Source organism: Prionailurus viverrinus, chromosome A3 (assembly GCF_022837055.1).
Source record: "Prionailurus viverrinus isolate Anna chromosome A3, UM_Priviv_1.0, whole genome shotgun sequence".
Taxonomy (NCBI): domain Eukaryota; kingdom Metazoa; phylum Chordata; class Mammalia; order Carnivora; family Felidae; genus Prionailurus; species Prionailurus viverrinus.
The window spans coordinates 17,834,401-17,858,396 of NC_062563.1; the positions used below are offsets into that span (position 1 = coordinate 17,834,401).

Genomic DNA, 23,996 nt, shown 5'->3' on the forward strand with positions numbered 1-23,996 from the left:
ATTCTTTTTTTTTAAGGGCAACCCTGATTTATAGATGTGGCTCAGAAAATGTGGTAACATGTCCTGCTACAGGTGGAGGGCCCTAGGACTGCTGTGTCAAGGTTAAAACTACCAAAACCCTTCCCCACCCAGAAAGGAGTAGTCGGAAGCCACAGTGGGGACAGTATTGGTTATCCTTGAAGAGCCAATCGTAAATGGATGCTCAACACATTTGCTAAATAAATGAGAGCTGATAGTATTTTCCAGTCCCTTTGGTTAATGAAATAGTAGGACAGCCTCATTTTATAGAGAGAGGAACTAAGTTTCAGAGTGATTCACCTTCAGCAATATAATTAGAGTCAGATTGTTTTTTTAAAATATCCTGAACTATTTGGCGGAGCAAGATACAGTGAGTATAAATAAAGGTCTGTTCCGTACTGGGCACTGAGAAATGAATTTGTGTTACACCTTACACCAGAAGGCAGTTTGACTAGAAACATATATTAAGGCAAAGGATGTTAGGATAACATGTGAGAGGAAACAAGTTGAACATACAGTAGCCTGTGTCTGGCCCAAAAGCCAGGTCTGTTAAGTCAAAATGGGCTTAGGGGACCCATAACAGGAACAGTAACAGCTGGCTTGTTTAGATCACAGACCCTGGAGACAAATGTCTAGCTTCTAATTCCAGCTCTGCCACTTACTTGCTGTGGAACCATGGTCAGGTTGCTTAACTTCTCTGTCCCTTAGTGCACTCAACTATTTTATAATAGGGACGTTCAAAGTACTTATGTTGGTAAGGTTGCATTGAGGATTAAATGAGTTAATATTTTAAATCACTTAGAATACCTCCCAGTGCATAGTAAAGGCAGTTTAAGTGCTTGTTAATAAAACTTATAAAGCATCTTTGTGTTCCTTCACAGAGACTTTATGGGGAATACTTGTATGCCATTTTACAGATTGGGAAATTCAGCACAGTGTGGTCATGTGACCAACCCTCCCTCAAACTGCTGGGATGCAAACCCAGGAGGCTTGGCATGAAGCCGGGATCCACCCCCATTCCTGGCTATGTCTACAAGAATCTTTCTTTAGAACCCACGCCTGGAATACCCTTCCCTTTGCTTGGCAGGCACTCAAACAAAATAAGCAAAAAGGGTATTTTGATGTTCCACCTTAGTCTTGTATTTTGACATACCTTAAAGCCAAAATTAAAAAGGAAACCAAAAGATAATACACACACACACACACACACACACACACACACACACACACACACGCACGCACACACACAAGGGTAATTACTGATTTTATTAAAAACATCTATCACAGAACCACATAACCATTGTTATTTTGGGCCTGGGAATACAATGCACGCTATTAAGCCATGTGATGATTAAAGATAAAAGCGTGATTAAATATGTTAATGAAAGTGCCAGGCTGTATCAAGATGCACGTCCCACGTTGGCCTCGGAGAGGTTGGGCTATCTTTTTGATCCCTGTGTGAACTTTCTCTTCATCTGGGTTTTTTTAGAGGATTAGTTATTTTATGCTAAAAAAAAAAAAAATCCTCTGGATAATGAAATTCTATCTGAACACTGGGGCCTGGCTGACTACCCTGGCCTCCTGCCCCCTGGCTGCTCTGACAGCTCATTTTCATTCTTTTCTTAGTGGAATTGGATTCTCCTACCAATTTCCTCTACTCTCAGGTCTGGAGGGAAGAGGACAAGAGGCAGCCAGGAGGGGACTAATATTTGTCTTGTCCAGGCATTGCATTGGTCACTTCCTGTATTGAGACACAGTTCTAATTTAGCTTATCTGTATCCTTATCGCTATCTTGTTTTAACAGAGCTTGGGGATGTTAAATAATTTGGTGTGGTAATCATTAGTGGACTTCTCAAATATTTTTTGTTCTCCTTCTGGATATATGACATGATTACCCTTCTCTGCCATCTTGGATTAGGTGTATTTATGTGAGTGTAAGTGACATGTATCTCATTTTGCTGGAAGCTTAAAGAGTTCACCATGTGCTCTTTCTCTGACACCCACTTCATTGGTTTGGACCCACGTATAATTAGGATGAGCAGAGCTTACTTCTAACCCTGCTCATGAATATATACCGGGAATGAGAAATAAATATTTGTTTTCATGCCACTAAGATTTGGGACTTGTTTTTACTACAACATAGCTTGGCCTGGGCCTAATTAATACACCCCAGTGTCTCAAGGTCTCACAACTTGGGTGGATCTGGGAGCTAAGATTTGAATGCAGTCTGTCTTCTTTCCTGTTTTTACTTAATTATTTTTTAACGTTTATTCATTTTGAGAGAGAGAGAGAGCATGAGTGGGGAAGGGACAGAGAGAGAGGGAGACATAAAACTTGAAGCGGGCTCCACACTCAGCACTGTCAACACAGAGCCCCACACGGGGCTCAAACTCACGAACCGCGAGATCATGACCTGAACCAGAGTTGGACACTCAACTGACTGAGCCACCCAGGTGCTCCCTGGTCTGTCTTCTTTCAAAGACGTTTTTCTTTCTACTGCCCCAAACTCCTTTGACAGTTGTCAAAGCAGAGCTTGATGCGGAGCTCAAACCCACAAGCTGTGAGATCAGGACCTGAGCCGAAATCCAGTGTTTAACCAGCTGAGCCACCTAGGCACCCCTGCCCCAAACTCTTTTAATGAGGCACAGCCCAATCCTAGGATCGAGGAAGACAGTATCCCATACTACCCTCACCATAGGAAGTACAAGGAAGAGGCACACACATAGCCCCTGGTTAGAATCCTTCCACAGACCCACTGAGGATCCCAGCAAAGGAAAATATAGGACTCAGAACCTCAAGGTCAGGTTAAAATGTTTTGACTTGTTTTGTAACCTTACACTAAAATCATCTAATTTCAGTTTTCCACATATATATTGGGAATGATACCACCAAAGCATTAATATCCATGGCCTCTTTGAAGTCTGATACTAAAAGAGATCCTTGTTTTTTCTCAAGTCAGAGATTTCACAAGATACTGTACAATGTTTACTGCTTTGAGTAGTAAAACATTCCAGAAGTACCTGGAATTGAGTGGCAATAATCTGGGTCTTGGACAAAGAGTATAGGAAGGAAAAGAAGGTTAGGAGGAAAGGACTCTGAGAATAGATTGAATTGAAGGCATCGGTGTCTCCATAAGGAATTAAGTCAATAAAGAAAGCCCAAAATATTAGCTGAGATTATATATGATTAATGGGTCTGTGGGGCTATCTGTTTGCAAAATAGTGTGGATGGACAATAAGGCTTCCAGATGTGTTTCACAAACCAGTGGACTCATTTTTTAAAATTGCAAAACATTATCAGTAAAATATTTCTGAGCACATTTTCTCATACATGCATATACTTACCAATCATGTACATGTACATTACTAGAGTAGCTTATTATGTACATTATATATACTTTGTACATTAAACACATATCGAAGGGGAGATTTTAAAGGGATGAATAAACAGAAATGCATGATGTAATATGATCTTTCCACACCCTCCAACAGATGGTTGAGCATAGGTTGGGATATAGTGACCCACTACTGAGTCAGTAGCTTTGTATCTTTCAGCCTGGAAGTGACTTTGTTGCTACCAGTTACAGAACCCATGGGGAAGGAACATAGGGAAGCTTTTCAGTTGCTTATTTTGACTCAACCTTTCATTGAGCTGAATGTTTCACAAAGGACAGTGAACAAAGTAAAATATTCTTTAATCACATTCCAATGGAAAACAGTCAAAGGGCAAATATAACTCATATTCTTTTCTCTTTCCAATGTCACACAGGGTTGTGAGCCATCTGTGTCCCTTGGAGACCAAGCAGAAAGTTGGGCACATCTTGTTGATATGCAGACAAGTGTTAATTTACATATTTAAAGCAATAGTTTCTGTTGCTCATATGAAACCCAGTCTCCACATAGGACCCTAAAAATCTGTCATCTCAGTAAATAACTAAAGAGTCGAGTGTCACATTGCTGTTTAAAATAATAAAGTAATGAACTCGACTAAGCATATTTTTGAAACTTGAGAATCCCTTGATACAGACCAGCAGTATGCTTGGCGACCCAGTTGTTTGGATGTAAAATAAGGAGACAGGAAGAGAGGAATCCCCTTCAGTAGGAACTTGAAGGTGACTTCCTTGATGGGGGAGAGGGGCAGTTGGTATTTGAATTTCATGAGATAGTATATTGCAAATACTCCCTGCCCAGCTTTCAGAATGTAGGACATGTTGAATGCATACTGTTTGAATCCATACATTTCAGAGACATGTCTGCATAATTTATTCCTGATGACTTGGAGAGTCTAGTAAAGTATTTGGAGGTTCAAAGCTAGACTTACAATAAAAAAAAAATTAAAAACTCAATAAATTTGAAGGCAAAAAGGAAGAAAAAAGCATAGAAAAAGCAAGACAACATATGATAGTAAAATAATTTTTAATTGAACAGTATTCTCAACAAATGTAAATGGACTAAACTCTCTAGTTTAAACATAAAATTGTTTTATTTTATTAGAATACAAAACCCAAATTATATAATTTTCAAAGAGACACACCTAAAAGATAAGGATACAGAGAGATTTAAAGTCAAATATGGGGAAAATATATCAGAAAAACAGTAATAGGAAAAATCTGGTTAAACCATATTAAAGAGATAAAATAGACAAAGTAAAATAATAAATTAGTACTGTATTAAAAAGAGAATTTGATGTACGTCTCAATTATGAAAGATACGTTTATTCTCTGAGTTCCAATGACTCTAAATTTCTATGCACCTAATAACATGATCTCAAAATGTGTAAAGTCAAATTTGACAAAAATACAAAGAGAAAATTTCAGATATATTAATGGGAGATATTTACCATTCATTCATTCATTCATTCATTCAACAAATGTTTGCTGAGCATCTATTTTATTTCAGGATTCCTTCTAACTGCTGAGAATGAATATGTCTAAATTTCTGCTTTTTATGAAGTACACATTCTCCTGGATGGAAAAGATAATAAATATATTTAATATGTCAGCAGTTGATAAGTATTATAAGAAAAAAGTAAATGAGAGGGGACAGAAATAAGGGGACAGAAGATGGCAGAATAAGGGGGTTGTTGTATACATGGTGATGAAAATAGAACTTTTTCATAAGATAACCGGAATGAAGTGAGGGAGAAAGGGAGGTACCTAGATTGGATAAAAGCATTTCAAGTAGGGGAATCAACAAGTATAAAGGCTCTAAGGAGGAGTTCTTGAACTGTTCTAAGAACAACAAAGATGCTAGTGTGAACAGAGTGCATGAAAGAGTTCCTGGAGATGGTATCAGATGCACATCCTTCTATAACTGATAGACCAAGCAGGCAAATAATAAAGAAATAAAAGATTTGTGTGACCTAATAAGACTGATCCAATTGAAAAATATAAAATGTTCATCTAAAAATTAGAGAATATACCTTCTTCTCTAGAACACATAATACAGTTATAAAAATTGATAATCAGCCAATAAAACAAAATCTTTGAGTCAGTATCACACAAATTACATCATCTGATCACAGTGAAATTAAGCTAGTAGTAAAAAAAAAACAAAAATAAAAATTACATTTCTAAAAATCTCTACATTTGGAAATTTAAAAGCATTCCTACAGAATATATAGGTCAATGAAGATATAATAAAGGAAATTATGTAAACTACTTAGAATTAAAAGATAATGAAAATAATACAAATAAAACTTGTGGAATTTGGCTAAACTCATATTGAGGGAAATTTATAGCTTTGAAGTGTGTATAATAATAAATAATATCCAAAAATTTAATGACTTAAGCATCCATCTTAAAAGGGTAAGAAAAGGGCAATATGTTAAAACTAAATCTAATAGAAAGTAAGAAATAATAAATATTAAAACAGGTAGTAAAAAAGGAACAAAAGCTACAACAAAGTATATCAACAAAGCTAAAACTCTTTTGACGTATATAAAAAATATACCAGCTTCCATCTTTTTTCCTTCAAGAAAAAAAGTTGGCATAAACAAACAATATTAGGAATAAAAGAGGATATCCAAAACTACAGCTGATATTAAAAATAAGAAAACACTTATATTATTGGCAATATCAAACAGCCTGAAGTGGCAAGTATTGGTAACTATTTAGAAGAACAGCAACTTTTTTAAAATTTTTATTTGGGGAGGGGGTGCACATGTGTGGGAGAAGGGGTGCACACGTGTGGGGGAGGGGCAAAGAGAGAGAATCCCAAGCAGACTCTGCACAGACAGTACAAATCTTCGCAAGGTTCAGTCTCACGAACCCTGAGATCATGATGTGAGCAAGCTTAAATCAAGAGTTGGGTGCTTACCCAACTGAGCCACCTGGGCACCCTACAACAGCAACTTTTTTAACACTCCTGAGGAGAATGTCATTTGCCATTATCTATTAAATTAAAGATGTGCTATGAAACACATAGAGTCTGTAGAAGCTCTTACACACATAATCTCAGGAGATAAGTACGTGAACTTTCTAAGCATCTTTGTTCACAAGAGCCAAAGAGTTGGGCACTAACGTAAATGTTTATGTCTGGAGAATTGATGAGTAAATTTTAGTTTCTACCCATTCATAAAATTTCATCTTCTAGGACAGTAAAAATGAGTGAACCAACACAAAGATGAGTTATCCAATATGGATGACTGTTACAAACATGATATTTGAGTGAAAAATGTAAGACAAAGAATAATACATACTCATATCCTTTTATATATACCACAAAAGCATGCAAAACCACACAGTATCTGGTTTGTGTATACATGTGTATATCTATAAAAACTGAGAATAGTGGTCACCTCCCAGAGGCAAGAGGTAGAGGGAGGGGATACAATAGATTCTATATATATTGCTAATGTTCTCTTTCTTAATACATGTTGCATACATAGGGGTGAAGCTTATTTTTCTCCACATACACATTTTAAATGCTTTTTCTATAAATGGTATATTTTTATTAAAATATTTGTGATGAAAAATACCATAAGTAACATTTTGTCAATAAGTGAAACTAAGTCAAAGCATATAATTTCCTTGAAAAAGAAAACTTTCAAGACTGACCCAAGAAGAAATCAAATTTAAAAACTATTCAATCAGGGGTGCGTGAGTGGCCCAGTCAGTTAAGTTTCTGACTTTGGCTTGGGTCATGATCTCACAGTTTGTGGGCTCGAGTCCTGCACTGTGCTCTATACTGACAGCTCAGAGCCTGGAGCCTGCTTCCGATTCTGTGTCTCCCTTTCTCTCTGCCCCTCCCCTGCTCATACTCTGTGTGTCTCTCTCTCTCAAAAAAAAAAACTTAAAGAAAAATGAAAAATAGTCAGTAGTTTAACTCAATCATTCAAGGAAATAATATATACAATATAGTCAATACACACACACACACACACACACACACACACACACACACAAGCTCTCCCAGAGAATGGAAATTAAAGGAACATTCCCTATTTATTTCACAAGGCTAGGATACCTTGAGAACAAATCCACACTAGGACAAAAAAAAAATCAAAGGGAAATTATAATGTAGTATTAACCTGTAAATGGGACTACATTCAGTGAGGAATGTTAAAAAGTAGGTGTATAAATTGGTACAACCACTTTAAAAAATTGAAAGTATGCAGAAGGAAACAGCAAACTTTCTCTCTTAAGAACCAGGTAATAAATATTTTAAATACTATAGGTCATACTATCTTTGTCACAACTATACAACTCTGCAGTTGCAAGAAAAGTCATAGACAATACATTAAAAAAAAAATGAATGTAGCTGTGCTCCAGTAAAACTTTACAAAAGCAGGTGATAGGCTGAATTTGGCTTATGGGCTATAGTTTGCAGATCCTTGGTATATATAGAAGCTACATGTATACTACCCTGTGCTCCAGAAGTTCACTTCTAGGTATATTCCCAACAGAAATACATATATATGCTCACCAAAATATTTTTAAAGGAATGCTCTTAACAGCACTATTCTTTTTTTTTTTACTGTTTATTTTATTTTGAGGGGGGGGGAGAGGGAGAGGGAGAGGGAGACACAGAATTCAAAGCAGGCTCCAGGCTCTGAGCTATCAGCACAGAGCCTGACGTGGGGCTTGAACTCGTGAACTGTGAGATCCTGACCTGAGCTGAAGTCAGATGCTCAACTGGCTGAGCCACCCAGGTGCCCCATTCTTTTTTTTTTTTTTTTTAATTTGTGTTTTAATACCAGTAGAGTTAACATACAGTGTTATATTAGTTTCAGGTATACAATATGGTGATTCAGCAGTTACATAGTTTACTCAGTACTCATCCAAATAAGGGTACACTTAATCCCCTTCACCTGTTTCACACTCTCTGCCCCCCCCCGGCCCCCACCTCCCCTCTGGTACCCATCAGTTTGTTCTCTATAGTTGAGACTCGATTTCTTGTTTTTTCTTTCTTTCTTTCTTTCTTTTGGTTCTTAAGTTTCACATATTAGTGAAATCATATGGTATTTGTTTTTTTTTTTTTACTTATTTCACTTAGCATTATACTCTCTAGCTTCATTCATGTTGTTGCACATGACAAGATTTCATTCTTTTTTATGGCTGAATAATATTCCATTGTACATATATGCCATATTTTCTTTATCCATTCATCATTGATGGACACCTGGGCTGCTTCCATAATTTGGTTATTGTAGATAATGCTATTATAAACATGGGATGCATGTATCCCTTTGAATTAGTATTCCTGTACTCTTTGAGTAAATTCTCAGTACTGTGATTACTGGATCATAGGGTAGTTGATATGTCATTTGCAAACATCATCTCCCATTCTGTATGTTGCCTTTTAGTTTTATTGTTTCTTTTGCTGTGCAGAAAGCTTTTTATTTTGGTGTAGTCCCAATAGTTTATTTTTGCTTTTATTTACCTTGCCTCAGTAGACATATCTAGAAAAATGGTTACTGGGGCGCCTGGGTGGCGCAGTCGGTTAAGCGTCCGACTTCAGCCAGGTCACGATCTCGCGGTCCGTGAGTTCGAGCCCCGCGTCGGGCTCTGGGCTGATGGCTCAGAGCCTGGAGCCTGTTTCCGATTCTGTGTCTCCCTCTCTCTCTGCCCCTCCCCCATTCATGCTCTGTCTCTCTCTGTCCCAAAAATAAATAAACGTTGAAAAAAAAATTAAAAAAAAAATGGTTACAGCTACCGTCTGAGAAATTCCTGCCTGTGTTCTCTTCTGGAATTTTTATGGTTTCAGGTCTCACATTTAGGTCTTTAATCCACTTTTTTATTTATTTTTTGTGTATGGTATAAGAAACTGGTCTGGTTATGGGGCGCCTGGGTGACTCGGTTGGACATCTGACTTTAGCTCAGGACATGATCTCATGGCTAGTGAGTTCAAGCCCCACGCACAGCTCTGCGCTGACAGCTCAGAGCCTAGAGCCTGCTTCAGATTCTGTGTCTCTTTCTCTGCCCCTCCCCCACTCATACTCGGTCTCTCTCAGAAGTAAACATTTTTTAAAAAACTTAAAAAAGGAAAAAGAAAGTGGCCCAGTTTCATTCTTTTGCACGTTGTTGTCCAGTGTTCCCAACACCATTTATCGAAGTCTTTTTTCCCATTGCATATTCTTTCCTCCTTTGTCAAAGATTAATTTACCACCTAACTGTGGGATTTTATCTGGGTTTTTATTCTGCTCCATTGACATGTGTCTATTTTTGTGCCAGTACTATATAGTTTTGATTCTTATAGCTTTGTAATACAACTTGAATCTGAAATTGTGATGCCTCCAGCTTTGCTCTTTTTTTTTTAAGATTGTTTGGCTGTCTGAGGTCTTTTATGGATCCATGCTAGTTTTAGTATTTTTGTTATAGTGCTGTGAAAACTGTTGTTGTTTTGACAGGGATTGCATTAAATGTGTAGATTGCCTTGAGTAGTTTGGACGTTTTAATAATATTTGTTCTTCCAATCCATGAGCAGGAAATATCTTTCTATTTCTGTCATCTTCAATTTCTGTCATCAGTGTTTTATAGTTTCAGAGTACAGGTCTCAGGTCTTTTACCTCCTTGGTTAAGTTTATTCCTAGGTATTTTATTATTTTTGGTGCAATTGTAAGTGGGGTTGTTTTCTTTTAAGTTTATTTATTTATTTTGAGAGAGAACGTGCACATGAGCAAGGGAGGGGCAGAGAGAGGAGGAGAGAGAGAAAATCCAAGCAGGCTCCACCATGTCAGTGCAGAGCCCAATGTGGGGCTCGAACTCATGAACTGTGACCTGAGCCAAAATCCTGACCTGAGCCAAAATCAAGATCAGATGCTTAACCATCTGAGCTAGCCAGGTGGTGCCCCAGTGGAGTTGCTTTCTTAATTTTTCTTTCTGCTGCTTCTTTATTAGTATTTAGAAATACAACAGTACATTGTACATTGATTTTGTATCCTGTGACCTTAGTGAATTCATTTATTAGTTCTAATAGTTTTTTGGTGACGTCTTTAGGCTTTTCTATATACTGTATCATGTCACCTTCCTATAGCTTAAGGTTTTTTTTTTTTAATTTCTTGCCAACTTGGATGACAATTTTTTTTTCTTGTCTGATTACTGTGGCTAGGATTTCTAGTGCTATGGTGAATAAAGGTGGTGACAGTGGACATCTTGTCTTGTTCCTGATTTTAGGGGAAAAATTCTGTTTTTCACCATTGTATATGATGTTAGCATAACAACACTATTCTTATAGCTAACTACTTGGAAAAAACACAGTGCCTGTCAGCAATAGAATGAGTAAATTGTAGAATAGTCATACAGTAAAATATTATATAGCAATGAGAACAAATGAAATGATGTTACATGTACACACTATGGTAGAGTCTCACAAATGTAAGGATGAAAAAAATAGACACACAAGTACATATTTATGATCCTGTCCATATAAAAGTTCAAAGACAAACACTGTCTAATATATTACCAGTTAGGATATTGGATATCCTTGGGCGGGGGGATAAGTTATTGGGAGGGAGCATAGTGGGGCTTCCAAAGTGCTAGCAATGTTTTGGTTTGTAAGTGTTGGTGTTGATTACATGGAAACACTTGTTTGGTAGAAATTTACCAAGAGGCTTATTTTTTTAATGTATTTTTCTGCATGTATATATCAGTTAAAAGTTTAAATTTAAAAAGTAAGAAAGAGTATATAGGTGAAATCAAAGTTAGATTCATTGAGAAAATGTCAGGACTATCTCACATTGGGAAATATGTTAATGTAATTACCACATTAATCAACCCAAATAGAAGACTCAAAGCTGAATAGATGCATTAAGTCATTTGCTAGAATTAAAAACCCACTGATAATAAACTAAAAAAAATCTCATAAATCTATGAATAGAAATTAACTTTCTTAATCTGATAAGGGGCATCTCCAAAAATCAGACAACAAGCATCAGAATAAATGATGAAATTTATAAATGTTACCTTTAATACCAGGAAAAACTGAGGAACAAATGCACCAATGCTGTTTCTATTTAGCATGGTGTTAGAGGCAGCCAGTATGGTCAGGGAATTCTTTTTAAAGAAAAAAAAGTATAATTACTGGAAAGGAAGGGGAAAAAAAATGGCCACTCGCATGTACCATGATTGTCTAGAGAGAATAAATATTACAGTATAAATTCACAGGTCTGTAATTGTAGCAAATTATAAATAATGAAGTGTTACATCAATGTTGTTAGATATCAGACCAGTATAAAAGTCATTTACTAAAATGATAGAAGCTGCAAAAGGAGACATAGGTAATGCCATTAGTATAGGGTGGGTTTTTTTTTTTTAGCAATAATATAGTTTTTATTTTTTTAATGTTCATTTTTTTAACGTTTTTATTTTTGAGAAACAGGGAGAGAGAGAGAGTGAGAGCACATGCACGCATGGGGGAGCGGCATAGAGAGGGAGGGAGACCCAGAATCTGAAGCAGGCTCCAGGCTCTGAGCTGTCAGCATGGAGCCTGACATGGGGCTCAAACTCCTGAATCGCGGGATCATGACCTGAGCCGAAGTGGGACACTTAACCGACTGAGCCACCCAGGCGCCCCAATGTTTATTCATTTTTAAGAGAGAGAGCATGAGTGAGAGAGGGGCAGAAAGGGGAGGGAGGACAGAAGATTGGAAGTGGGCTCCAAGCTGACAGCGCAAGCACGATGCGGGGCTCTACCTCTGGAACCAGGAGATCATGACCTGAGCTAAAGTCAGACAGTCATCTGACTGAGCCACCTGGGTGCCCCAATCATATAGTCTTTAAGCCTGTGTGCTCTGGAATTCTTAGATGCATACGTGTAGAAAGGAAACCTGAGTGGCTGCGTGGAGTGTCTAAGGTGCCAGGATTTGGGGGTGTATATTGTATTTCAACTTACACTGCTCCACGTGTGGTAAATCCTTCATTCTACAATTCCTTTGGGAGCTGAGCTCCTCCTTCCTTACTGGAGCACTGTGACTGACAGCCAAGCTGAAAGAGGCTCAGCCCCTATTTATCAGAAGACCCTTTGTGAATGGTCTCCGTGTCTCCTGAGAGCTGCCAGGGAATGGTTTTCTTCTCCCATGGTGCATGCAAGGATGTGCAAAATGAGGAGAGAAGGCGTAGGCTCCGTGCTTCCCCTTGCCTGTTCCTGCTTGTCCTTTCAGGAGCTGAGTCTCTGCCCTGAAACAGGAAATCAGAATGTGCAGATGCCAAAGGCATGGCCCTGTGACCTAGCAAACGGAGGCAATAGGTCTCGGTTCCCTGTGAAAGTGCTAGACCTGCTACAAACTTACCCAATGACATAGAACAACTTGAACCAAGAAAACAGGACGTGGAGAATGTAGCATTTACTTATATTTTCTGATTATCTTTTGCTTTTGAATTTGGATAGATCACGTTGCTGAGTGTCACTGCCCTCATCTCCAAGAGAGTAAGTTCACCCTTTGATCTTTAAAGATCTTTCCTGCTCTGACAGTTTATGAATCTAACACTCAGGATCCTCAGAATCCCTTGGGGAAGACAGGAGATGGACAGAAATATTTAGACTGTTAGTTAGGATGACAAAGCCAGGTATCCATTGAGAGGTCCAACACTCTTGGGAGATCAGAAGAGGAAGATCCACTCCTGTCTGAGGAAACAGGAGGTTTGTAGGAAGAGACGATACTACATTTAACCTATTTTTTTTCTATTTTCTAATTTTTCTAATTAGAGAAGCAATTTTTGCTCGTTATAGGAAATTTAGAAATCACAGAAGGTTGAAAGCAAGGAAAAACATTTATTCCACATATCCATCCTGCCATCCAGCCATCCAACGATTTGACTACCTCTTATGTGCAGACTGTCTTTCTAGGCACCGGAGAGATCGCAGAAAAACAAATACGCAAAGTTCTTTTTCTTGTGCGATTCATTTTTCAGGCCAGGGTGAGTGAAGTCAGGGAAGTAAAGAATCCCATAAATTCCATGAGATAATTTCTGCAGGTGACAAGTGCCAGGAAAGTAAAGGTGGTTGTGGTGGCGACGTGGTGGTTGGGGAGGGGGTTGGGTTGTGGTCGTGGGAGGCCTTTTTGATGAGACCTCACTCATGAACCCACCGCTCAGCATTAGCCACTAATTCCTGGTGGGTTTCCTTTCTCTGCATATTTCCTTTCGTGGATGCTTTTTGCTCACCCACCACTCCTCACACCCCCCCGCCTTTTGAAAAGATGCTTCTTCGCAGCCCCCACTTCATTACTCTTTATAACTGGGACCTCCCCATGCATTGTCATAACGTGTGCAGTGAGAAAACTTGTTTCCCTAATTTTGAAAGAGATCAATAAAAACAAATTAAAACCGGGGATTAGAGGTGCCTTTTTGCCACATTATTTTTCTGAGAACAAAAGATGTAGTGATCTCATCGTTATGTCTCCAGAGGTCTCTAACCATAATATAAAGCCATTTAGTGCAGCTTAACATGGTAATAACTCACTGCTTTTCTGCCCTTACTCCGGGGGACCCCAGGGAGGGAGAAAAAGCAGGTACATAAAGGGGTAGGGATGAGTGAGAAAAGCCCACATCTCCTCATTAGAAGAAACTATAAATTCTATCTGGCTTGGCAGTCCATTTTAAGATGGGACTTTTCTGGGAGAAAGCAGGAGAGGATCAGCACCATAGGGGGACTGTGTGCCTCCCTACAAAATGGGGAAATGAGATGGGGGGGCGGTGAAGAGGAGGAAAGAAGCTAATGTTTGAAGACCAGGTGCTGCCTTTAGGAGTGTTTGCACCTTGGGAGAATCAGGAAAGGCTGCCCTGCTTTAGATTCCAAGCAATTGAAAGGGATAATCCCGTTGAGTAAGAGAGTCTTCCTCCAGGAGTCCCCGAGTTAACCAGAGGACTGTTGGATAGATGAGTTCAGGAAGCACACTACTTCTCTCTCTTAAGACTCTTGTGGGCTACGTGAAACATTGTATATAAAACCTCTAGTTCAGTGAGAAAGACCAGGGTCTAGCATTGCAATTAGAAACATAGGCCCCAGGGGCACCTGGGAGTCTCAGTAGGGCTTAGGTTGACTTGGGCTTAGGTCGTGATCTTGGAGTTCGTGAGTTCGAACCCCGCATCTGGCCCTGTGCTGACAGCTTGGAGCCTGGAGCCTGCTTCAGCCTGTGTCACCCTCTCTCTCTGCCCCTCCCCTGCTTGTGCTCTGTCTCCCTCTCCCCCTCTCCCTCCCTCCCTTCCCCCCCTCTCTCTCTCAAAAATAAACATTAAAATTTTTTTTAATTAAGAACAAACAAACAAACAAAAAAGAAAAACATAGGCCCTGGAGTCAACACCACTGATTTCATATCCTAGCTGAGAACCCTCTCTGAGCACTTGTCTCCTCATCTGTAACATTAGCATTTTAATACCTACCTTATAGGGCGGCTGTGAGGATGAAATGAGATGATTCAGATACAGTGCTTAGTACAGAACCTAGAGCTTACATGGCAACCCTAAAAATTCTCCTAACCTCTTCCTTTTGCAAATGAGCCAACCAAGTCCTAGAGTAGAGTCACTAAAAAAAGCATAGACTTAGTTGACAAATCTGCATTTAAATGTCAGCTCTGCCATTTTGCTGGGTACATGATGTGGTTACTGCTTCTAGGCTCTCGGTGCTTTCCTCTATACAAGGGGACATTGAGACTTGTAACTGTGAGCAGTAAATGTGATTTAAGCCAAGTGCTTTGTCAAGTGCCTGATATGCAGAATTTAAAACTTTATGGGAAATGGATGAGCATTCACAAATTATGGTTGTCATGGTGGCCGTGACCATCATTCTGGGTGGAAGCTAGTGAATTACCAAATTAGGAGATTCATCTATTTAAGCAGAATAGTATTGGGGCTCCTGGGTGGCTCAGTCAGTTAAGTGTCCGACTTCAGCTCAGGTCCAGATCTCATGGTTCGTGAGTTCGAGCCCCGCATCGGGCTCTGTGCTGAGAGCTTAGAGCCTGGAGCCTACTTTGGATTTTGTGTCTCCCTCTCTCTGTGCCACTCCCCTGCTCACGGTCTGTCTGTCTGTCTCTCTCCCTCCTAAAAATAAACAAACATTAAAAAAATTTAAGCAGAATGGCATCAGGTAGGCTAAAAGCAGAGATGGTGAAGATCTGAAAAATATAATTGATAAACTCCAAGCTTATTGGCAAATTAATATTAAGTAATTTGAATATGTAGAACTGTGCACCCAAAAACAGAAAACACATTTTTGAGTGCATGAAAAATAATTGTAAAAATAGATTGTAGTAGGTCATAAAAGAAGCCCAGTTAAATTCTAAAGAATCTGTATCAATACAGACTATGTCCCCCGCCTGTTCTATAATAAAATCCAACATAATAACTAAAGAACAGCTTTTAAAACCATGTGAGTTTGACAACTAAGTAACATATTACTAAATAGTATGGGTTAAAAAGGAAATCGTGAAGAATCATGAAGTGAATAATAATGAAAGCAGGGCGTGTCTCTGTTCTAGAACAGAGCTAAAACAACACTTTTTTTAAATGTTTGTTTATTTTTGAGAGAGAGAGAGACAGAGTGTGAGCAGGGGAGGGGCAGAGAGAAAGGGAGACACAGAATCCAAAACAGGCTCCAGGCTCTGAGCTGTGAGCCCAGAGCCCAACACGGGGCTCGAACCCACGAACACTGAGATCATGATCTGAGCTGAAGTCCAACGCTCAACTGACTGAGCCACCCAGGCGCCCAGACCTAAAACAACACTTAATAGAAAGTCTGGAGCTTTCAATTCATTTGCTGGAAAACCAAAGTTAAAAACAAATGAGCTGGATATACAGATGGAAAAAAAAAATCCATGAAAAGATGTTCAGCATCATTAGCCATGAGGGAAATGCAAATGAAAACCATGAGACATCACCGCACACCTTTCCGAATGGCTCATCTGAACAGTAGTGAGAGCACCAAAGGCTGGTGAGAAGGTGAAGAAGCCGGATCTCTCCTACGCGACTCGTGGGAATATGAAACCGTCTACCTGCTGTAGAAAATACTTTGTCCGTTTGTAAAACTACAGATGAGCTTACCGTATGATCTGGCAATTGCACTCATGGGCATTTATCCCAGAGAAGTGAAAACGTATCGGCACAGAAATTTGCCCGTGAATGCCCATAGCAGATTTATTCCTAATAACCCCAAATTGGAAACTACCCACATGTCCTTCAGTGGGTGAATAATTAAGCAAACCATGGGCCACCCAGACCACGAAATACCATCTGACAACAAAGAAGAACAAACTATTGAGAGAGGCGACAAATGGGATGTAGTCAAGGGAATTATACTGAGTGAAAAAGGAAATCACAAAATGTTACATACTGGATAGTTTCATTGATACACCAGTCTTGAAATCGTAAACTGGTAGAAACACATTGGTGGCTGCCGGGGGTTTCAGGCGATGGGGAGGAGAAGGCGATCTGTCGAGAAAGGGGTAGCAGGAGGGAGCCTTATGCTGGAACAGTTCCGTACCTTAATTGCAGTGGTTTTTACATGAAGCCACACACTTGATAAAATGGCATAAAATCACACACACTCATGGATGAGTGCATTTACAAGTCTGAATAAACTCTGGATTTTGCCAACATCCATTTCCTATTTATGATATTGTACTAGAGTCACATGAGTTGTTAATTTAGGAATGGCAAGATGAAGGGTACATAGGACTTTCCAGGCATTTCTTTGCAAGTTCTTGTGAGTCTATAATTATTTTAAATGTTAAAAAATGAGCTAAACATTCAACTTAATACCAGGAAAAAAAAATAAGAAGAAGGAAATTGATAAAATAAGGATCAATATTAATTGAATGGAGAGGAGATTAAAAGAATGGATGATGATTCTTTGAAAAGAATACTAAAAAAACAAAGCAGACGAATAAGAAACATGCAATAAACACAAATATTTTTCTAGCAAAAGAATATAATGAACTATGTGCTATTAAATTTGAAACTTTATGTTGTATAGATAAAATTAGAGAAAGACATAAAAGGACAAAATTGTCATGAGGCGAAAGAGGACGTTGATATCGACCAATAAGATGAAAGAAAATGGAATGCTCATCAAGGCCTTCCTCCTCAAAAAAGCCAGGCCTGCATGGTTAAAGAGTGAGTTCTACCAGACCTTTAAAGAATACTTTAATTTGTGCTGTTTATTTTTGAAGATAAAATAATGTGTGGCTCCTTTTGTGAAGTTACTGGACTCTGGACACCAAAATAAGATAAGAATATAAGTAAAGAAAAGTATCGGCTCATTTCATACATAAATATATAGAAATTGTCTCCTAACACATATTAGCTAATGAACCCAAGACTGTTTTACAGAAATAATAATCAGATTCATATGGGGCTTATCCCAGGAGTGAACTTTTCCCAATATTAGTGTAATTTACTACATTAATATACTAAAGGATAAAAATCACATGATGGTTTCGGTCTGTGAGACACGGAATTTAATAAAGTTGCTACCAATTTGTGATGATTTTGTTTAAACTGAGCAAAGTAGGAAAGGGAGACATTTTTAAACTGCCAGAGTTTACAAGCCCAAATCCTACAGCAAACATTATATTTAATATGGTGCAGTCCTTTCCAGATCAGGAAGACAAAAATGTCCACTATCACAGCTGCTATTTAACATAATGCTGGAGTTGTTGGCCCACAGTTTAAGGAAAGAAAAAGAAATAAGACATGTAAGGATTGTAAAGGAAGGAATAAAACTCATGATTTGTAGTTGATATGGTAATCCTCCCAGAAATCAGTGTGTGTGTGTGTGTGTGTGTGTGTGTGTGTGTGTGTGTGTGTGTACAGTGAGAAATAAGAGATTTCACCAAGGTTGCTAGATAAACGATCAACTTACAAAAATTTATAGCAAGACTCTATACCAGCATTAATGAATTAGAAAATCTAATTTGAAGCAGTTGTAATACAAATTATCAAATATTTAGGATTTAGCTAGCCCAAGAACTACAAAAATCTCAATGGAGAAAAATTGAAAACTAATAAAAGACCTGAAAGAAGATCTGAATAAATGGAGAAACAGTCCATGCTCATGGATGGGATGATACTATTACACAAATGGAATTTCTTCCCAAATTTACCCATAAATTTAACGCAGTGTCAATAAAAATAACCTGTTGGATTTTTAAGGGACTTGATAAACTTTCTGTAAAATGTGTATAGAGGAATAAAAATCCACAGCAGTCAGCACTGAGGTATTAAAAGAGAGGACTTGCCCTATCAGGTATAAATACATGGTATATACTCTAAAGCCATTTTGTGAAAACACTGTGGTATCCGAGCTATAACAGGCACATGGGCCGATAAAACACAAGTGTGAGTTCAGGAATCAACCCGTGTGTGTACAGCAACTTCAGGCCTGATAAAGGCAGCGCTATAGATCAGCTGAACAGACTATTTGGTAAATGCTTCGGAGAAGAATTTTTTCACTATGTGGTAGAAAATGAAACTGAATCTCAACCTAATACCTCACACCAAGATAGTGGAGCCCAGAAGACCAAAGATGTCCGTGCGAGAGAGAAATCTATAAAGTTAGAAGATTGAAGAACACTTTGTAACCCAGCTTTGCGCAAGGACTTCTCCAGATCCTGACTTTCCCTGGGAAGGGAGTGGAGGACAGGGAGACCCGTGCTGCGTGCCATGCCCCCCAGCAGCCAAGCAGAGTCCCAGCCCGTGCAGCAGCTGGGCGGTGCCTGACAACCATGCTGGGTGAAGTACCACACACTGAGCTAACACAGTACCATGTATTTAAATGAAAGCGGCACAGGCAACCCTATACGTTTTCTAAGAAGACAAAGTAAACACATTAGACTGGCTGTGGTAGAGGAGTGGGGAATGGGGAGGAAAGGGAATAAGGAAACAAAGTCAGGATAGGCTGGCTGGGTGTGCTCAAGTAACAACCCAAAATTCTCAGTGGCTTAACCCCAAACAGAAGTGCATGCCCCTCTCTCTGTCTCCCTCCTTCCTCCCTCTCTTCCTCCTCTCCCTCACTCTCCTTCCTCCCCACCCCCCCTGCACCTCCTTCTTTCTTCCCTTCCTCTTCTCCCCACCCCATTTCCCCTCTCCACCTCTCCCCCTCCCCCTCCCTTTCCTCTTCTCCCTCTCTCCCTCTCCTTTTCACCCTCTTTCCCTCTCCCTCTCCCCTTCTCCCACTCCCCTTCTCCCACTCCCCTTCTCCCGCTCTTTCTCCTCTTCTCCCTCTCTCCCTCTCTCTCCCTCTCTGACCATGGGGATGACCAGAGGGTGACTCCTCCCTCAAGATTTCAGGATCCCAGGTTGAAAGAGGCTTCACTGCAATAGGTGCTTTGATGTAGGAGAAAGTGAGACAGACCAATCACACGTGGGGTTTAAGGATACCCCGAAGGGGCGCCTGGGTGGCTCAGTTGGTTAAGCCTCCGACTTCGGCTCAGGTCATGATCTCGCGGTCTGTGAGTTCGAGCCCTGCGTCGGGCTCTGTGCTGACCGCTCAGAGCCTGGAGCCTGTTTCAGATTCTGTGTCTCCCTCTCTCTGACCCTCCTCCGTTCATGCTCTGTCTCTCTCTGTCTCAAAAATAAATAAACGTTAAAAAAAAATTTTAAAAAAGGATACCCTGAAAGTGACATTTTCTTCTCACGTATCCCTGGGCAAAATAAGTCCTGTGGACACACCTAACTTGAAAGAAACTGCAAAGTGTAACCTGAGTGTATGCCTGGGATGTGGGAGATATGGTAGATGCTATGTCCTTCATTTGGGAGAAAATTTTTAAATAAAATTATTTAAAATTTTTGTTGATTTCAGCGCATCAAAAATAAAGAGTTTTTATTTATCACAGATCACCGTGAACAGAATTAACAGGGGAAAAAACCCAAAATATGAAAAGTCCTCCAAATGAGTATATAATTGAGCAAAGGATATGAAAGGGAGTTTACAAAGGTGAAAACTAAGGCTAATGACTATATGAAGAAATGACCAAGCCCATTAGTATTAGAGAAATGTAAATTAAAATAATAATGGAAAAAATACTTGGTACCCCTCATATTGGCAAAGTTTTTTTTTTTTAACTGGGTAAGGCTAAATGTTGCCATGGATGTGAGTCCACAGGAACCTTTCCACACAGCTAAATTTGGAGTAGCTATTCTGGAAGCAATGGGAGGGCTTTGTTGAATTAAGTTTACATATACCCTATAAGTCAGTGCTCCTGTTCCTAAGAATGTATCCCCTGAAGAAATATAAACAGATCTGGAAGGGGATATGTCTGAGGATGTCTGCTGTAGCACAGTCTCTGATCGGGATGAATTAGAAACCAACTGTGTGTCTGTCAGTGAGGAGTAAATGGATAGACTGTGAAGCATGGGCACAGTGTATGGTTGGGACCAACAGACACAGCCACGCGAACGGGTCTGAAGCAGTGTACTGAGTGATGCAAAGGTAGAACACGTTCCAGCATATGTAACTGTTGTGCATGCGTATATAAGCATTACATGCATTTTGTAAGAGTTCATTCAAGCAAAGGAACATGTGAAGCCTGCAGTGTGTGCTTATGGAGAAAGGCACGGAGAGTGAGGAGTATGGAGAACAAAATATAAAAATGAGCAGAACAGTAGTTGAGGGTTGTATTTCTTATTGCTGCTTTAACAAATCAACACAGAGTCAATTGCTTAAACCAACACGTATTTATTATCCCAGAGGTCAGAAGTCTGAACTAGGTCTAGAAGCACCTGAGTGGCTCAGTCACTTAAGCAGCTGATGCTTGGTTTGGGCTCAGGTCATGATCTCAGGGTTCATGAGTTTGAGCTCTGCATCGGGCTTTGCACAAAGCCTGCTTGGGATATTCTCTCTCTCTCTCTCTCTCTCTCCCCCTCTCTCCCCCTCTCTCCCCCTCTCCCCCCCTCTCTCCCCCTCTCCCCCCCTCTCCCCCCTCCCCCTCTCCCCCCTCTCCCCCCCTCTCCCCCCTCCCCCTCTCTCCCCTCTCCTCCCTCTCCCCCCCTCTCTCCCCCTCTCCCCTGTCTCCCTCCCTGTCTCCCTCCGCCCCTCCCTGGCTCACTCTCTCTCTCTCTCTCAAAATAAATGAATAAAAAAAATATTTAAAGTAGTTCTGTAGGTCTGTGTTCCTTCTGTAGTTTTTGGAGGAGAAGCTGCTCCCTTCCCTTTTCTGATTTCTAGAGGCTTTCTGCATTCCTTGCCTTGTGAACCCCTCCTCTATTTTCAAAGGCAACAAGATAGCATTACCCATCCTCCTCTCTGACCTGCTTCTCTCTTTTATATACCCTTGTGAGTTCATGGAGGCCACTCAGAAAATCCATGATAACCTTCCTTAATTTCAAAATCCTTAATTTAATTGCATCCACAACTGTTTCCTTTGCCATGAAAAATAATATATTCCCAGGTTCCAGGTATTAGGACATGGACATCTTTGGGGAGAAGGGAATTATCTTGCATGTCACAGCAGTTTGGGTTTGGCGCATAGGAGAGCAGGGTGTGTGGAGGGCTGTGCTCTGAACCAACACTGGGGAGGTGAGGGCAGGAGTGACTGATCTGGCCAGAGTAGTTGTTAGATCAGAAAGTTCATATTGAGATTGAGAAGAACTTCAGATGAAGTCCCTGTGAGACTTCTACCCCTCTTTCCCAGGGACACAGCATATAATAGCCCAAAACCAGGTAGAGCAGGCAAGTACCCACCCCTTGTGGTCTCAGCAGAATCGTCTGGCTGCCCTGAGACCTGACTCAAAATTAGACTGTCCTCCCATCAGGGGACCAAGCCTGTGTGATGTGAACAAGTGCTGACTGGTCCTCATGTGAATCGGAACATAAACTGATACTGATCTGTGATATTGGGTTATCATTTCCCCCCACCCCCACTTTCCTACTGTAGGAGGCCTGGCACACTGTTCTTGGGCTTGCCCATGTGACTTGCTTTGGCCAATATAGAATTAGTGGATGTGACATGAGGGAGGCCTTACCAGCTCTTGCATGGCCTGTCTTGGCTCTGATGCATCCATCAGGGAAACAACATACCTTGAGCAGCTGCTGTCGCTTCATCTTGGGCCCTAGAATAAACACACAGGAGGCAGATCTGAGCACAAGGCACAGCCTGGAGCCCAGCCGCCTGGCTGAGCCCAGCCGCCTGGCTGAGCCCAGCCTGGATCAAACAGGCAGATGCATGAGGTCATGGACAAATGCTTGTTGTCAGCCAGTGACTCTGGGGGCCATTTGTTACACAGCAATACCCTATTAACATATGAGCACTATAGTTTTTTCCCAACCGCAGATGACTCCTAAGAGGTAGGTGTCCTGAGCTCCACTTTACATATTATAAAACCAGGTTCAGAAAGGGTTCAAATTATTTGTTCAAAGTCACACAGTTTGTAAACAAATTGTGGTGGCCAGGAGAGAGAAAGTGTGAAACATCAGGCACGTGAGCAAAGCTCTTTGCAGTTGGAGGAGAGATGTGAAGTGGAGAGGGGCTGGTGACTGGTGACCCTGCCCATCACATTTTGCAGAGGGCGGCCTTGAAGGGTAAGTCAAAGTTGAAAGTCAAGGGGAGGGATAGTGACCTCCTCACAGTTCTGATGGGAAGGATAATCCTTTGCTGGCTGTGTGAGAGCCTGTGCTTGGAGTGTGGCTTACAGTGTCATGGCCATGGGCCACCTCTGTTACAGCGGTCAGCCAGGAAATACGGACTGTGCCCGGTAGGCCAGCATCTTTGCCGAGAGGTGCTCTCAGTGAGTGGGGGTGCTCCACCAGTGAGGGAGGCAGGCAGCCAGCCAGGTAAATGGGTCTTCCAGCTACTGCCCCGTCGTGCTCCCTCTTCTACTAGGGTTTTCTTGGTGGTGCTTTGCTCCAAAGTGATTGGAATAGACAGCTTTTGCTTTGTCGTATGCCCTTTCTCAATGCCTACGTAAGTCCCAAATGAGACCCGACAGAGAATGAACCTCCTTCAACTGACAGTGGTTTTTGTTTGAAAATTTTCCTTCAATTTAATTCTCCTCTTGTACATTTCAAAGAATAAAGCCTTGGACATCATAAAAAAAGCTTGGTAGGCATTTCTGGGCCTGCTGACACAGCAGGCCTCTTCAAGGCCCAGCAGCCCTGAGTAGTGTCTATAGATTAATGCTATTCCGTAGGAGATCAAGAATGTCCTGGGGTGGGGGTTTCTCAGCTGGGAGCAGCCTTGGCTTTTTGAAAAGTCCCAAATCTGAATAGAAAAAGTCAACCTGTCCAACTGCAAAGAAAGGTGGTAGTTCTGGGAGAGAGGGACTAACAGTGCATTCAGGAGATACTGCTTTTGTTGATTTGTTTTACCTATCCTAGAAACAATTTGATTTACATGTATCAGCATCACGCAATGGCATATTAGCTGCAGGGAAGACTGTTTCCTAATTCCAGTGCCCATTTCATTCATAGCCGCGCTGCTCGCCAAGGAGAAAAGGAGATGTGCAGTGTTCAGAATGTTGAATGCCTCACCTGGACCCAGCACTCAGTGGCTTTTGACCCTCAGAGATGCTTCAGATTTCCATCTTTCTCCAGCTTTTCCTAGTATTT

General features: G+C 40.5%; 1 protein-coding gene across 1 annotated transcript in view; it reads left to right on the forward strand.

Annotated features, from left to right (window-relative positions):
• The window catches only part of PTPRT (protein tyrosine phosphatase receptor type T), a 795,219-nt gene that overhangs the window by 352,818 nt on the left and 418,405 nt on the right, over positions 1-23,996 (forward strand). The gene's annotated exons all lie outside the window — the stretch shown is intronic.